Source organism: Lissotriton vulgaris, chromosome 1_1 (genome assembly GCF_964263255.1).
Source record: "Lissotriton vulgaris chromosome 1_1, aLisVul1.2, whole genome shotgun sequence".
Classification (NCBI taxonomy): domain Eukaryota; kingdom Metazoa; phylum Chordata; class Amphibia; order Caudata; family Salamandridae; genus Lissotriton; species Lissotriton vulgaris.
In genome coordinates this window covers 2,047,056,255-2,047,074,008 of record NC_141685.1, presented here as the reverse complement: position 1 = coordinate 2,047,074,008, position 17,754 = coordinate 2,047,056,255, and the positions used below count along the sequence as shown (strand labels likewise).

The 17,754-nt window shown below is 43.2% G+C and overlaps 1 protein-coding gene across 4 annotated transcripts in view; it reads right to left on the bottom strand.

The window, feature by feature from the left end:
- Window positions 1–17,754, bottom strand: part of ABCC9 (ATP binding cassette subfamily C member 9) — a 915,119-nt gene that overhangs the window by 614,268 nt on the left and 283,097 nt on the right. The window lies entirely within an intron of this gene.

The following is a 17,754-nucleotide window of genomic DNA, read 5'->3' as shown; positions in this document are numbered from 1 at the left end:
AGTAACAACACCCAGGGTGTGAAAGGTCGTTAGTATTTGGTTTTTCAGAAACAAACTTAAAATTTGCTTCTGAGAAACTAAAAAGCTTGGTGAACTGCCTTCTAATAGACGACCATCAACCAAATTTGCAGCGCCTTCAGAGGTACTGCCATAACAGCTACTCTGAGGGTGCTGAGAACACCGCTGCACTGGCGGCAATCTCTAAATTTGGCAGCAGTAGGCTTAAGGGCATATATACAAGCCCTCACCTCCACCAAAGCATCACTTTTTTTGGCACTCTGGTGCCGCAGAGCCATTATCCATATTTACAAGGTGGCACTAAGCCATTTTGCGTGACTTAGCGCCACCTTGTAAACATGCCCCTTTCTGCCGCAGGCGGCTGTGGCAACGGAGCGAGCAATGTGTTTTCCTCACCTTTTTAAGTTCTCACCATTAATGTTTTCACATGACCCAGAATTTTAAGTTAAGGAATTGACAGGTATGCATTTCGACTCCTCCTGCCAGGTCCCATGGACAGCAGTCCACAGCTTGCTAAAATACACCACACCCATTCCTGAGATGAACACAATAGCATAGAACCTTAGAGTCATACTTACAAACCCAGTTTGATTTAGACCACCTCCTAATGGCTCTCCCCTAGATTCTACATTATACAGAAATCTGCAATGCCTCGGAATCTTCAGTGAAATTTAGGAAATAAACACCCATGCCTTATAAACGTCCTTCTTACAAAACGTTTTTCGATAGAAGTTGCTAATAGTTATTTAACATGGGCACATACTGAAATATGCACTGGTTGATAATTTTACTGTCAACAGAAGCTTTGGCTTTTCTCCCAGATTTTTTTTTGTAGCAGACTTTACCTTTAAGCCACAACCTACTTTGAAACATGCCTCTGCGACCTAGACCAGCTGCGTTTAGCCTTTACCTTGTTTAAACCGTACTACTTGCAGCCTACACATTACTAACGTTATTGTTTGCAAATAGTGCACCATTTAACTTTTAAAATCCACATCCAGAGGTCGCGTGACGCGGCAAACAAGATGGCCGCTCCCCCCTGAGCTCCGCGATTTCGGCGGCGCTTTCTACACGAAGGGACCGCTTCTAGGCAGCGTTTCTTGCCGAAAAGGCTGATTTGTGCGTCGGAACTGCCCCTCCACAAATGGGTATGTTTCTGTATGCCTTCTTCGTTTTTTGAGGCTAGAATTTGCATAAATGCTTTCTCCTCGGAAACGGCCGCCATTTTGTTTTTTTCTCGTTTTTTGATAATTTTTTCTCCAATGACTCTATTTTTGTACCTGCCTGATGCTTCTTGTCTCCTGGTTTATTTTTGCAGCGCTTCCACGGTTATTTGACATTTAATATGTCGTTGTGAGTCCTTTTTGCTTCTCCTTGGACTGCTGGACCTCCGCTTCAGTTTTTTCTCTCCTCAACTTTCGACTTGTCTGTGCGCTGTTGCTTTTCTGCTTCCTCCGCAAGCATCATTTCTTCATTTTTGCGCTCTGTTGACATCCAGTTCGACTCTCCTTGACGGTGGTCTCCATTTTTCACAGTTTCAATGACTTTCTTCAGAGGACTTTGCAGCCTTTCACCACGTTCCGTCGCTCCTTTTTTACCTCAAGCTGATCCTCTCTCAGGCCTTTACATCATGGAGCACGGACACGTTTCTAAGGCCTCTAATGTGGCTACCGCTTCACGCAAAGACTCTGTTCCTGCGGGCAAACGCCTCAAGAAGGACCCACCATCTCCCTCCAAATCTCCTCTTCCCGTTACCCTTGAGGATTTAATGGAGGAACTCAAATTAATCCGCCCTTTTATAGCGGACACCACTGCTACATTGCAAAGGCTGGACGATAAGTGGTCCAACCTTGATAAACGTGTCACTGAAGTTGAACAGAAAATCAGTGACGCACAAGATGTTGTTGCCAAGGTGGATACCCTCACCAAAGAGATTCAAGTCCTCAAGAAGACGCCTGAGGATTTGGAAAATCGTAATAGACGCAACAACCTTCGTATTTACGGTGTTCCGGAAAATTCTGAAGGGTCGGACATCATCTTATTCCTGAAGACGCAAGTTTTACCGATACTTGGCCTGCCGAAACATATGGATGCTAATATTCAACGAGCGCACCGTCTGGGTCCCAAAACTTCTTCCACTTCATCGAAACCTCATGGTATCATCGCCTATTTTCTCATCTACTTTGACCTTATGACTATACTTCACTCAGCCAAACAACACAAGCAACTGATATGGTCCGGCCATAAACTTTTTTTCTCTCAGGATGTCTCCAAACAGACAGCGGCGCGTCGTAAGGAATTCCTGGATCTGCGGCCTACACTTCGAATCATGAACGCTAGATACGGTTTGATTCATCCTTGCTTTTTCAAGGTTACATACAAGGAACGATCCTACAGTTTCGAAGACCCGGCTGACCTCCGCAGATTCATCCATTCCCACAGAGAGGACTCCATGGAATAAAGCAGCTCCTAATTTTTTTTTCTTCATTTATTTGTTTCCTCTCTGTGTTTCTTTTATTGTCTGTTATGACTTGTTGTTTCTCCTCACATCACCTCACTTTTTTGTTTTCCTTTATTTCTTAGGTGCGTTTCCTGATGTTTCGATAATCCTCCTCTGCATTGTTTTGTTTTATCGTTCGTCTCCGTCATCCCAGTATGCTGTTTTTTCCTGCATATCTGTTTGGTAAGTCTCCTTCATTTGTTCTTATGTTGTGCTCAGTCCCAGGTTCTCCTTGCATTTTTCCTCTCTCCTTTGGTTTTTTCTCTTTCGTTCCTTGGACTGTGTTTTCGACTTATTCCCTTCTATTCGGTCGTCTCTTATTGCTGCTCCCGCTCTCACCTCATTGTTTTTCTCTGTTACATGTTCTGTATGGCTAGAACCCCCTTGGTTCTTTTTGCCATCCTTCTTTTTGCTGTCTTCTTTTGGGGTGCTTTAGGCTCCTTCTTTCCTCCATCTTGCTTCACTTTCTTCTCCTTCCCTTTCCTTTTTTACCTTATTCGGCTTTTTCTACTTTACCTACCTTATTTTGCTCCTTTTCACCTTTCTTTTGGCACTGTGGTATTAGTCATTTATTCCCTTTCTCCTCCATTTTTTTTCTCTTTTCCTCTTCTCATTTCACCTTTCTACGATGGCCTTGCTCCTTTTTCCTTTTGCTCTCTCTACTTGGGCTTCCTTACTAATTCCATCGTTCCTTCTTTATTACATCTACCTTGTTTCCATCTTTTCTTGCCACTCTCTATATATATTCTCCCTTTTTACCTGTATTACTCTCTCTTTTTACTTTTCCTTTAATCTCCTCATATGAAAAGTTTTCGTCTCATTTCCTGGAATGTTAAGGGTGTTTGGAACCCTATCAAGAAACAACGTGTTTTATCTCATCTTGCTCGTTTATAATGTCAAATTGCCTTTTTACAAGAAACACATCTTTCTACTCAAGAGTTATCGATGTTACGTAGACAATGGGTTGGGGATGTTTTTTGCTCTCCTGCTATTAATCACAAAAATGGTGTGGTTATTTTATTTCATAAAGCATTGTCTGTTCAAATTCTAAATGAAACTGTTGATACTAATGGCAGGTGGCTGCTCCTTGATTGCATTGTTAATGATGTTCATCTCTCTCTTTGTAATGTCTATGGTCCGAATGGCATTGATTCTTCCTTTTGGAATGATTTCTCCTCCCTTCTCTCTTCTAATGCTAATGAAGATTTGATTGTTGGGGGAGATTGTAATCAATTGATGGACCCTTTTTTGGACCGCAAATCACAAGCTCGTTACATTTCCAATAAAATGAAAAAGTCCTTCCACAGATCCATCTCCTCTAGAGGGCATATAGATTCATGGAGGTTGTCCCACCCTGACTCTGTGGAATTTTCCTTTTTTTCTCCTGTGCATAACTCCCTCTCCCGTATTGATTATATTTTTCTCTCCCACCATGCTTTCCAATTTATGACCAACTCAGAAATAGGCTCTATCCTCATCTCAGATCATGCCCCAGTTATTTTAGCTATGGATTACCCCTCTCCCACGCCTCAGGCCCTCAGATGGCGCTTTAACAACTCCCTTTTACTTGATCCCACTTTCATTGAACACTTCACTCATTTCATGGATGACTTTTTCACTACTAACTTACACTCCTCCTCTGACTTTCACTTTCTTTGGGATGCTTTCAAGGCCACTGCTCGGGGTAGTAATATTGATTTTGTGTCACGTAAAAAAAATAAAGCGCTATCCCAGGCTTCCTCCTATCTAAAACACATTAAAGAACTTGAGCACTTCCAACAAACTCTCCTGATTCTCTGTCCTCTCTCATTTCCGCTAAAATGCAATTTAATAAACATTCCTGGGAATCGGCCTCCAATCAGCTTCTTCAATTTAATGCGAAGATATATGGTGGTCGCAATAAAGCTGGTAGGGCTTTGGCAAATTATCTCAAATTTAAGAAACAGAAATCGAAAATGGTCTCAATTAAAGATTCACAAGGCTCGCCCCAGTCTTCTGATGCCAAAATTCTGGATTGCTTTGTTCAATTTTATTCTTCTCTTTATACCCCTGAGTCTTCCCCTTCTGCAGAGCAATTAGATTCTTTCTTTAATTCTGTCCCTAAATCTCCCACTCCTTCGGTGGATTTCTCTTCTCTTGATGCCCCGATTTCAGAAAAGGAAATTCTTGCTGCCCTCTCTCTTCTCTCCAAAGATAAGACACCTGGCCCCGATGGCTTTACTGTTCGCTTCTTTCTCCAATTTAAATCTGTACTTATTCCTCATTTTCTCCAGTTAATTAACCACTTTCTCTCCTCTGGTGAATCCAAACGTTCTTTCACGCAGGCTATGCTTGTTCTTCTCCCCAAAAAAGATAAGGACCCTTCCCTGTGTAAAAATTACCGACCCATCTCCCTCATTAATACTGATTGTAAATTATATGCGAAAATTCTGGCTTTACGGATTAATTCCATTGTCCCTGATTTGGTTAACATTCATCATTCTGGCTTTGTTAAGGGGAGATCCATTACAGACAATTCTAGAACCCTTCTTAATATCATTCATCTCTCTGCTAAAATAGACAGTCCCTTGGCGGCCATTACTCTAGACGCCGAGAAGGCATTTGACCATGTCAATTGGGATTTTATGTTTGGCGCCCTTCGCTGGCACGGTTTCAGTCCCACTTTTCTTAAATTTGTTCAGTTGCTTTATTCTGCTCCTTCTACTTCTATATGGATTAATGGTATGCAATCTGATTATTTTCCCCTTCATGGAGGAATCAGACAAGGCTGTCCACTTTCCCCCCTTCTCTTTATTTTGGCACTCAAACCTTTCCTTGAGAAAATTCGACAATCCCCTTCCTATTCTGGCTTTCTTTATAAAGATGTGGAGATCAAGTTTACTGCTTATGCAGACGATATTTTGCTTTACATTTCTAACCCTGTTGTTGCCCTTCCCGGTTTCTTTTCTTTATTGCATGATTATTCCTCTGTTTCTGGTTATAAATTAAATATTGATAAAACAGAAGTCCTTCCCCTCAACAAATTGTGTCTTCCTCACATGCTTCAAGGATCTGGTTTCCAATGGAACTCTGGTTCTATTAAATGTCTTGGCGTTTTATATGCTAACACCATTAAAGAAACTATCAAAATTAATCACTCCGAAATCCTTGAAAAGCTCTATTCTCTTATAGAGCGTTGGTCCCCTCTTTTTCTTTCCTGGTGGGGTCGTCTTTCCACTATTAAAACGATGCTCCTTCCTATTGTGAACTTCTGTCTTTCCATGCTTCCTATCTCTCTCCCCCATTTCTTTTTTAAGTCTATCAATAGTCTTTTTTCTCAAATTCCTGTGGAATAAGCGTAAGGCTAGAGTCTCTCTCCTCCGTCTTCAACAACCTAAACATCTTGGTGGTGTTAACTTCCCCAATATCTCACGCTTTCATTCTGCTTTTACTCTCAAGCAAATCTGGCCTTTTCTTCTTGAAACCTCGTCTCCTCCTACTACGGCTTGGAGCTCTCTGGAATTGGCTCAACTTCATCCCTTCTCCTTTCTTATTGCCTCCAATCTCACTCAACCACCTCCTAAGCTACTTTCTCCTATTTTTAAACACTCCAAAGCTTTAACACTTGCCCTTTTTCGATCATTCTCTGTACCATCTACTCTTCATATGAATACCCCACTTTGGTATAATAAATCTCTTAAATTACGCAATCGTGCGCTCTTTTGGAAGGAATGGATTGACAAAGGAATTCTCACTTATCAACAACTCATTTCTGACAATTCCTTATTAACCTTTCCAGCACTTCGTGACTCCTTTGGTATCTCTAACAAATACTGTGCATACTTTCACGAACTTCTGCCCAAACTATCCACTATTATACTGCACAACATCCCTTCATCCTCTTCACCACCCTCCTTCCCTCTCCACCTAACTTTCAGGTTCTCCTTAAGGCCTCTGCTATTTATAAACTACTTTCTCCCTCACTTATTGATAGGCCTAAGACTAATCTTGAACTTATCAGGGAATCGGACCTCAATCAAACTTTCCCCTCACTTACCTGGGACTCTATTTGGTCCAAACTTCATTCCACCTCTCATTCCGCTAGTACCACACAAACCCTTTACTTTTTTTATAACAGATTATTTTATACTTCCTGTGATTTGTTTAAATTTAAATTGTTAGACGCTAAGAAGTGTTGGTCTTGTTCATGCACTTCTGGTGACTTTGTTCATATGTTCTTTCTTTGTCCTAAGGTCCAACTTATGTGGTCCCACATTTGGCCTACACTTACTAAGATTTTATCTACTAATGTTCCCTTTGTTATTTCTTCTATATTCCTGGGTGGTTTGGCCCCAGTTTGGGATGTCCCGCTTCATACTCGCAAATTTATTGATCTTTGCATTGCTATCGCTTTTCAACTTATAACAACTAACTGGAAAGACACTACAAATGTGGTTTATAATGCTTGGTGGAATTTACTCTGCCATCATCATAGATTAGATCGTGCATGTGCTTCTTCTATTCCATTGTTGATAAAACGTGATTTACTTTGGTCCCCTTTAACTGACTTTTTATCTAAAAGTGCCTCATGATCACATGTTATTGTTATATTTAGTATTACTGCTATTATTATTACTGTGTACTTTTCTTTATTTCATACCTCTTTAATATACTTACCATATATTTTTCTATTGCTGTTCTCCTTCCCTCCCCCCTTTTTTCCCTTTCCTCCCTCCTTCTTTCTCTCTTTCTTCCCCACAAAATGAAAAGTTATATAAGCATTTTTTCTTTGTATAGCGTTTTCCCCTTTTGGGGCTTTTCTTGTTTATTGCACACTATTCTCCACAAATATTTTAATTCCTATTGCTCCTTATTTGTGCTATTGTACTGATGTTTTACATTGTTTTCTTTAACTCAATAAAGCTTTTCAAACTTAAAAAACAAATCCACATCCACACTTCCCTCCAGAGCTTACGTTATTTTCCATTCTAGGTACCCACAAGTTTAAACACAGTATCTCATGCTATAAGACATTTGACCCTTTACTAACAACTTTCTTTTAAAAAATGTACATACATGAAGCAGTAACAAAGTTTGTGAGCTCCTTTCAGATATTTTAAGGTACAAATAATTTTCTAACATACAACTGCTTTTTTGGATACATTTGAATCATACTGAATGCATCTGTACATATTTTTAGGTGTCAGATACACACCATGTTTGTTGTCTGTTGGCCAGACATACTGTTTCCAGTTCATTACATTTAAATCAAGTGGGTTTAGGGTCAACCCCTTGATAATCACTGGATGCATTTTTTTGTTTATCTCAGTTCTCTTCTCTTGATTTGAAGGCTTTCATTAAAGTAACCAAAACTCCTGCCCTTGCCATGAATTGTTAACTACCTCTGATATCATAGTACAAAGGGTATGTTCAATGCCATCATTGATAACATTGCTGCAACATTCTAAATGACATCATGGATAGCAACACTGTGTGTGGAGGGACGTGAGTAATAGTTACTTTAGGGTATGAGTTACAGTTTCTTGAGATAACTATAACTTATACATTTCAGTGGTTTTGTATGTTTAAAACAGTATGTTTCACCTGACTTTTTCACCTTAATATAACTTCCCTTTAGCTATTGAAATTTTCAGTGAATTTCTTAGTTTTTTTCAAATGCCAAGTGAGACATTATGGCCATACCTAACTATAAGTTCACTTTAATCTTTGGTATTTAAGTGAAAAAAAATATTTATATATATATATATATATATGTGTACTCTCCAGTAGAAGTGCAAACTAAGGGAGCACGTGGCCCATCAATACTTTACAGTGGCCATGCCCTCCTAAATTAAATTATCTATCTATCTATCTATCTATCTATCTATCTATCTATCTATCTATCTATCTATCTATCTATCTATCTATCTATCTATCTATCTATCTATCTATCTATCTATCTATCTATCTATCTATCTATCTCTCTGTATATATATACAAATATATATATATTACCTACTGGCAATAGCCAGTAGGTATATATAGTTAGGATTAATTCCCTATGGGATTTCTGAAAATTCTATGTCTAATAACTTTTGCGTTTGTGGACGGAATCGGCTGAAATTTTCAGGAAAATGGCACATTTTGTGCCTGAGCAGCCCCTGAAAATTTGGTGGGGTTTCGTCAAGGGGGGGCTGAGAAAAAAGGGGGGTCCCAAAACGCGTTTTTTGCATTGAGTTTTCCATAGGGCGGTTGGACTCACTTTTAGCTCGAACGGCTGAATGGATTTGCACGAAACTTGGCAAAATTGTAGGGACTGTTAGCCCGATGTGCCTTTGCTAGGTCTCAATATATGTGCTTCAGTGGATTTTGAGAAATTAACGTTTAAATCAAGATATATATCTGTAACAGCGCTCCAGGCAGCGATCCGGTCCGCTTACTTTTCGCTTATCGGAACTTTGCGCGCAGAAAGCTGATTGGCTCTCCGGTGTCTGTCAACATTCTAAACAGTCCGGAGCGGACGCCATCTTGTCTCTCGGTAGGATCGAGAGAGAAGAAGAGGTGAAAAACGAAAGGGGAATTTAATGAAAGGGGGCAAGGTATCCCCCTCTTGACCCCCTAGGAATGTTGTTGGGGTTATTAAAGGGTCCCGTGGGGAAAATAAAAAAAAAATGATTTTTCACGGTAGAAGCGCGGCCGCGAACTGGTAGCGAAACGGGAATTCGCCATTTTGTGCTTCGTTAATTAAATTACTAGTTATAAGTGGGTGCGGGAGACGTATCCTAATCCCCTATGTTTCCTGAGGGTGGCTGAGGAGGCTGATATATGTTGATACATCTCTTCCAGCGGCTGTGCGTGAGCTTTTTTTTTTTTTTGCTGCGTGACAGTCCGGAGCGGCCGCCATCTTGTCTCTCGGTAGGATCGAGAGAGAAGAAAAGGTGAAAAACTAAGGGGGAATTTAATGAAAGGGGGCAAGGTATCCCCCTCTTGACCCCCTAGGAATGTTGTTGGGGTTATTAAAGGGTCCCGTGGGGAAAATAAAAAAAAAATGATTTTTCACGGTAGAAGCGCTTCACGGGCCGCGAACTGGGCCGCAAACTGGTAGCGAAACGGGAATTCGCCATTTTGTGCTTCGTTAATTAAAGTACTAGGTATAAGGGGGTGCGGGAGACGTATCCTAATCCCCTATGTTTCCTGAGGGTGGCTGAGGAGGCTGATATATGTTGATACATCTCTTCCAGCGGCTGCGCCATCTTGCCTTTTTTCGAATGCCACAATTTTGTCGTGCACGGCAGCCATTTTAGATGCCAGGCTGGTCCCAGGCTATCACCTAACCCTGCGGATGTAGTTTATGGCCCCAGCTGTAGAGAATTCAGACATGCCAATCCTCCTGATTCAGGCGTGTGACTACTGATTTCAGTGCTAGTCTCCCGCCTCCCGATTTCTGCAAGCAAAAACCCGGGGGCATATTACGAACAACTAGCGATAATTTTTGTCTCTAACTTGTTTAGAGACAAAAATTATCGCCGCACATCGGCGATTTTTATCGCAGATAAACCTTGCTATTATCGCAGAAAAGTCAGCGATATTCATGTATTATCGACCTAATGCTCTTAGCCATGTTATCCACCTCCCATTGGATAACATGGCTAAGAACTGCTCAGGGCAGGTGTTAGATTTTGGAGATATTCGCGCTTAGCGCGAATATCTCCAAAAGTTGGTAATAGAAGGTAGCGATGTTAGGGACTGTTTCCAGGCGCTAACATCTTGGCACGCCACTTTGCATGTCATTAGTGATAAGTATCACTGACATGCAAAGCGGGGCCCAAGATGGTCGCTATCTCCTTTTAGCTGTCACTAACTGGTGTTAGCGACAGCTTGGTAATAGGGAAATAATTTTATCTCCGCTTTCATGGCTTTTAAAGCCAAAAAAGCGGAGATAAACCCCCTTGATAATATGCCCCACGATTCCTTGGGGGTTTCAGCTGACAGGGCTTGGTATTGTGTTACATGGTAATTTTTCCATGAAACGTCAGAGGGTCGATGCAGGGGTTCTAGAAGAGGTGATAAACCATTTAAGCCTCATGAACAAGCGCATGGTCTTTTAAAGATTTGTGAAGTACTCGGGGCGGCGGTGTGTGTGTGCCCTCTTTCAGGAGCGGGCGGGGGGGCACTGCCAGCAACTTGCCAGGTCAGGTAGTGTTCAACACGTGCATCACCCTTTCTCTGCCTGCTATTGCGCTCCATGCTTCGGAAAGGTAAGAAAAAGAACGTGCATTTGAGTTTGAAATGTCCGATCCTGCAGCAGCACACTTCCAAAGCCCACACATGACAATAACCCGATTCAAGGCCCCATTCACCCGTTTTTAAAAAAATAGATAACACTCCAACAAAGTAAGGTTATAAAACTTTATTAACTACTAACTTTAACGAACGGAACAAAAACTAAAAACATTTAAACATTTCTCAACACAAAAAGCAACAACGGTTAGAAGCTGTCTTTTGTGCGAATAGTCCCAAGGCAGCACAACGTGCAGAGTTCTGGACGGCACCCAGGTGATGTCACCTGGGTGCCGCACTGGTTTAGGGATCCTACAATGCTGCTCCGAAAATTGGCGTGGGGCGTCCCGGGTGGGGCGGGGGGAGGCCTCGTCAGTAGCGGTCTGTTGTGTGAATAGTCCCAAGGCAGCACAACGTGCAGAGTTCTGGACGGCACCCAGGTGATGTCGCCTGGGTGCCGCACTGGTTTAGGGATCCTACAATGCAGCACAGAAAAACAGCGTGGGGCGTCCCGGGTGGTGCGGGGGGAGGCCTCGTCAGTAGCGGTCTGTGTCCAGTGTCACATGGCTGACACAACATGTACGACAGGCACCCAGGTGATGTCCAGTAAACTGCCGCACTGGTTTTGGTATCCTACAATGCTGCTCCGAAAATTGGCGTGCGGCGGCCCGGGGGGGGGCGTGGGGGAGCCGGCGTGAACGGGCCTCCCCAGGTGGCGGCCATCTAGCTGAGTTGCGCTCGCTCTTGCGGCCACAGCGTCTCGCTCACCATGTTGTTGAGTTGCTCCCACTCTTGCAGTGCAGCGATAGGCGGCTGCCACATGGCTCTTAAAATGGCGGACAGCTCCTCGGTTTTGGGCCTGGTCCACTGAAATGGCCCTGGGACACTTTGGAACTCGGACGCTTGCCTGCTAGGGCTCCATTCTCGAAAAGCGTCCCCTCAGCCGTGAAGATTGTATAAAAGTCTTGGGGGCCCCCGACTCCCGCAGGCTTCCGGTGGGGAGCGGCTGCCATGATTGCTCGCGGAATGACCACGACGGAGCCACGAGATGGTGGTGCTCTCATGCTGACGCCAGCTTCAGTCTGAATGATCCAGAAACAAGGTGGGGCTTTCATCGTTTGGGAAAAAAAAATGTTCTAAACCAATGAAAAGTGTTATTTTTAGGTCATATGACCAAGCCTTCCATCTTTAGGAAACCAAAAGTAAAATGAACCAATGAAAAGTTTTATAAACAAGTCACATGACCTGTTATGCGGCATAGGGCTACAAAAAGCGTAGAAAATCCGTTGGCACGTGAGGCGGCGTCAGTAGCGGACCGATGTGCGAATAGGCCGAAGGCAGCACAACGGGCCGAGATCCGGATGGTACCGAGGTGGTGTCCAGCAAATTGCCGCACTGGTGTGGCCATCCTACAATGCTGCGCCGAAAGACGGCGTGTCCAGCTGAGTTGCGGTCACTGTTGCGGTACAGTGACTCGAACGCGCCGAGATCCGGATGGCTCCGAGGTGGTGTCCAGCAAATTGCCGCACTGGTGTGGCCATCCTACAATGCTGCGCCGAAAGACGGCGTGTCCAGCTGAATTGCGGTCACTGTTGCGGTACAGTGACTCGAACGCGCCGAGATCCGGATGGCACCGAGGTGGTGTCCAGCAAATTGCCGCACTGGTGTGGCCATCCTACAATGCTGCGCCGAAAGACGGCGTGTCCAGCTGAATTGCGGTCACTGTTGCGGTACAGTGACTCGAACGCGCCGAGATCCGGATGGCACCGAGGTGGTGTCCAGCAAATTGCCGCACTGGTGTGGCCATCCTACAATGCTGCGCCGAAAGACGGCGTGTCCAGCTGAGTTGCGGTCACTGTTGCGGTACAGTGAGTCGAACGCGCCGAGATCTGGATGGCCCCGATGTTGTGTCCAGCAAGTTGCCGCACTGGTGTGGCCATCCTACAATGCTGCGCCGAAAGTCGGCGTGGGGTGCCCCGTTGGCTTATGAGGTGATGTCAGTAGTGGACCGATGTGTGAATAGGTCGGAACCAGCACAAGGCACCAAGATCCGAATGGCAAGTCCTGGATGTTGAGTGCCTCAGTTGAGAGTTCTGAGCAGTGCTTGTAAGACTGTCTGAAGCTTATTTGCACCTGCTGCAGCTTCACTAGGTCCGGCGGAACTTTTTTCCTTTTCCTTTCTGCTTCTTTTCCTACAATGCGTTTCATCTGAAGACACGACCAGGTCCCTGAATGTGTGCAGGGGGACGCTATTGATTGAATGAAAATGGCGGCTTGACACAAAGCTGACTCAAGCGTTACTGTTGGTGCTATACAGACAAAAATTGGTTTTCAGTTTGTACATTCTTCAGGTTTTTTTTTTCCATCCAAGTCTGATTGAGAGTTTGTAGAAAAATGGCTTCAGATTTTCCACATACTACTCTTCAACATTCTTCCTAAATGTAACAATGTGAAACTCACTAGGAGAACGGCTGTTTCTGTTTCCTTTCAAAATGCTGCCACCAATATTTTCTGAATGGAAGACACCATCTTGTAGCATAAAGGGCCGAAAGGGGTTCTGGTCTGGCCGATGGTTGGTGGAGACATTTTGACTATATCTTGGACCTGCCCGGCCTCGCCCAAAATGGCGCCGGTATAAATGGGACTCGTAACTCCTTGCCCGCAAATGTATATCTAGAAAATGTTATTGTAAGTGGCCCTGTCGTATTTTAATTACAAAATGTACGTCCACCGATTCCGCAACTGTTAGACACCTTTGTTCTTGTCACCTAATGGCCCGCTCGTTACGTTCTTCTACAGTGTAAATGTCTCCTCATCATATACGATTTCAGTTTGCTCCGTGGCCGGCCCACGTGGTTATAGGCCCGTATTTGTATACTGACATTTTCACAATAAAGGTTTTTAAAACAAAACACGGTAGTAGTATTTACATTTGTAAAGTTTTTACTTTTAGTGACTGTTTTCGAATCAGTAAAAGGCAAGTGAAATAAAGCAGTCCAATTACATGACGGATAAAAGGTATAATATGTAGGAACGCAGTAAAGATAAATGGTCAAGGGCAGTTGTGTTTTTCATGTCTGCAACATAAAGTGATCGATAAGAATCTGATAATCAGGCGTATCGGCGACTAAGACAGCAGGCCGAATCTCTTTTACTCAACGGCTCCGTCATGGAAGGAAGAAACGCCCTTTTTCTCGAAAAAGGAATATATTTTACTTGCAAGACAGTTGTAAATTTTCCGGGAAAGTACATTAGCCTGGAATATTATAACATATGTTTGAAAAAAAAATATTGTTCGAAAATAATAAAAAGCGTAATTTTTAGGTCATATGACCAAGCTTTTCATCATTAAATTAACAAAAGTAAAATGAACCAATGAAAAGTTTTATTAACAAGTCACATGACCTGTTATGCTTACGTTACGCGCTGCGCGCCGCGCCTCGGATCACTTCCGGGTGCGCTAACGCGGCGTGTCATAAAACGCATTACGCGACAACGTAGGTCAAGAATATAGTCTAAATGTCTCCACCAACCAGCGTTCAGAACACAACCCCTTTCAGCAGTCCAAAAAGTTCTGTTAAATGACAACAGAGGGGACAGGCAACAAGAAACATCAGTCAAAGAGGGGAGGGCAAGTTCTTCTCTTCCGGGTCATGTTGGGGCGCTACCGGAACTGATCGAATTGGTAGTCTATAGTGTTTCTGGATGTTTCAGACTAAAGCTGGCGTCAGCATGAGACCACTACCATCTCGTAGCTCCGTCGTGGCCATTCCACGAGCAATCATGGCAGCCGCTCCCCACCAGAAGCCTGCGGGAGTCGGAGGCCCCCAAGACTTTTGTAGAATCTTCACGGCTGAGGGGACGCTTTTCGAGAATGGGACCCAAGCCCTAGCAGACAAGCGTCCGAGTTCCAAGGTGTCCCAGGGCCATTTTAGTGGACCAGGCCCAAAACCGAAGAGCCGGCCGCCATTTTGAGAGTCCTGTGGCAGCCGCCTATCGCTGCACCGCAAGAGCGGGCGCATCTCAACTACATGGTGAGCGAGACGCTGTAGTCGCAAGAGCGGGCGGTAAACAGCTGAATGGCGGAAGAGGCACAGTGTAGCAAAAGCGGGCGGAATGGCAACTAAAACGATAAAGGGGCGCCCCACTACAGCTTGTCTTCAGGTCAAACGGATTGTGGGACAAGGTCCAGAATTGAAGAGTCATCAAAAGGCAAAAAGTTCCGCCGGACCCCGGGAGCCGGCCGCCTATGTCGGGGGCGATCTCAGGCTACACCAGTGCTATAAGACTTGGGGAGGGTGTCGGAGCCAAGCGTCTTCTCCGAGTCCATGGCCATCACACCGCCCCTCAGGGGCCTCCGTCAAGCTGTTTAGGAAGGTAACATATCACATTGTTTTCTAATGCAGTCAGGTCCACAAACGACACTCACTTACTTTGAGAATAGTGAAGCTGCAGTAGGTGGAAATAAGCTTCAGACAGTGTTACAAGCACTGCTCAGAACTCTTAACTATGGCACCCAACATCCAGAACTTATGCTATTTGAGAATGGTAGTGACATCGAAGCATCTCAGGGACCAAAACCATTAACGTACTTTCACGTATGAAAATCTTACTTGGGGAGGGGGCAGGAGCGAAGCGCCCCCTCCCAGTCAGCGCCACCACACCGTATGTTGAAAATCTGAAGCCATCGTTCTACAAAGTCAACCAAACTTGGATTGAAAAATCTAGAAAAATGTACAAACTGAAAACCAGTTTTGGTCTGCATAGCATCAGTAGCAACGCTTGAGTCAGCTTTGTGTCAAGCCGCCATTTTGATTCAACAAAGCACAGGCATTGAAAAAGGCTGAAATTCAGAACTCTAAACTATGGCACCCAACATCCAGGAGCTTGCCATCCGGATCTTGGAGCCTTGTGCTGTTTTCGATCTATTCACACATCGGTCCACTACTGACATCATCTTATAAACCAACGTTATGTAAATAGTTTTTTAATAAAATGTTTTACCCTGTTTCTTTGCTGGTGTGTTGTCTATATTTTTAATATTTGCATAGGGTTTGTCGTTATTTTGTGCGGGATGGGTGATGGAGCCGAGCTGTCTTGCAGCCCTCATGGTGTGGAGCTCAGTTCATCTCACTATTTTCGTATTTCTCATGAAGGGTTGTTCCTAATATTTCTATTTTAGCGAGGTCAAAAAGCGATCCAATTAGTGGCCTACTGATTTTGCTCGATTACTTTTATTTTTTTACACGATTTTTCACTATCTGCAAAGACTAAACAGAGTATTGCGACTTTGTGCTTGTTTGTAAATAGAGAATGATCCAAAGAGAACCAATTCTAAAACAGTAAATGCTTGGACAACAATCAATGAAATGGAGAGACAAGGAGGCACGACGGATTACAACGGGGGTAAAGGCCTGCGTTAACTACCCTTCAGTATCTGCAAAGAGAGAGTACTACTAAGACAAAAGAGGGGAGGGGGGAGGGGGGGGCGCAGCGTTCAAAGCACATCAGCGTGCATAAATACGAAAATGTTTTTATCTATCACGTACTTGACATTTTAAAGCTTTTCATATTTGCTATTAAAAAACCAATGAAATTCACAGAAAAAACCATAGGTTATAGTGGATATATAGTTAGGAATTTGCATTTACAAAACCTTGAAAATTCAATGAAAAAACCATTGGTTTTAGGCCATATATAGTTAGGAATTAGCATTTACAAAACCTTATTTTACTCGCATAAAACCATTGAAATTCCATATATAGTTAGAAGCGCTAACTATATATCGCGCACCCGCAATCCACTGCTGATGATGTCACATATTACATCATTCATGACATGGTCAGTGACATCACTGATGACATCACTGATGACATCTCAAATGACATCACTGATGACAACTCAAATGACATCACTGATGACATCTCAAATGACATCACTGATGACATCACTGATGACAACTCAAATGACATCACTGATGACATCTCATTTGTCATCACTGATCACATCACTCATGTGATAATACAATGAACCTCTTCAGACTCTAATATAACCTTACATACACTCAGTATAAACAGACACTCACAGACTGTCACTCATCCATGGAGTTACTCACACACCTAGTCAGTCATGCAAAGAATCAATCACACCTCCATTTCCTCAACTATAAAGTTATACACATCTTACTTATTCAAACATATAATAACACATATTTATTCTCTTATATAATCCCTGATACAAGCTCACAGTGATCGATACAGCCACTCACACATTCACTGGCTCTTATGTTCAGTTATTTATATATCTCAACTCTCACATGTATTGTGTTTTACATACGTACTTACTTGCACATGTAGCAATGAGAAATCCATTCACTCACCAACACACCCATGCATAGTCAACCGCCCATATAGCTGTTTCCACATGCACTCTTGAACTCATACTCCTAGTGAATCAACTGCTTACACATCTATGCACAGAGTCACGCACCTCCCAGCCACCCACACACACACTCAGCCTCCCATTCAAATACTTGGGCAACCAATCAATAACCCATATGGCCACTCTTATAGCTACTGATCAACACATGCAGCAGCTTACACAACAACAAACATACTGATGCACAAATTAAGACAGTTTAGTCACTAACCCATGCACTCAGTGAGACACATTTAATCACTCACTCATACAGTCAGTCATGCACCTACTAAATTTTTCATCCAGACACTTATACATCCACTCATTCTTCAATATGTGAAACATATTTAAACTTTACAGACACATACAATCACTGGATGTTGTGATCAGTGATGTCATCAGTGATGTCATTTGAGATGTCATCAGTGATGTCATCAGTGATGTCACTGACCATGTCATGAATGATGTAATATGTGACATCATCAGCAGTGGATTGCGGGTGCGCGATATATAGTTAGCGCTTCTAACTATATATGGAATTTCAATGGTTTTATGCGAGT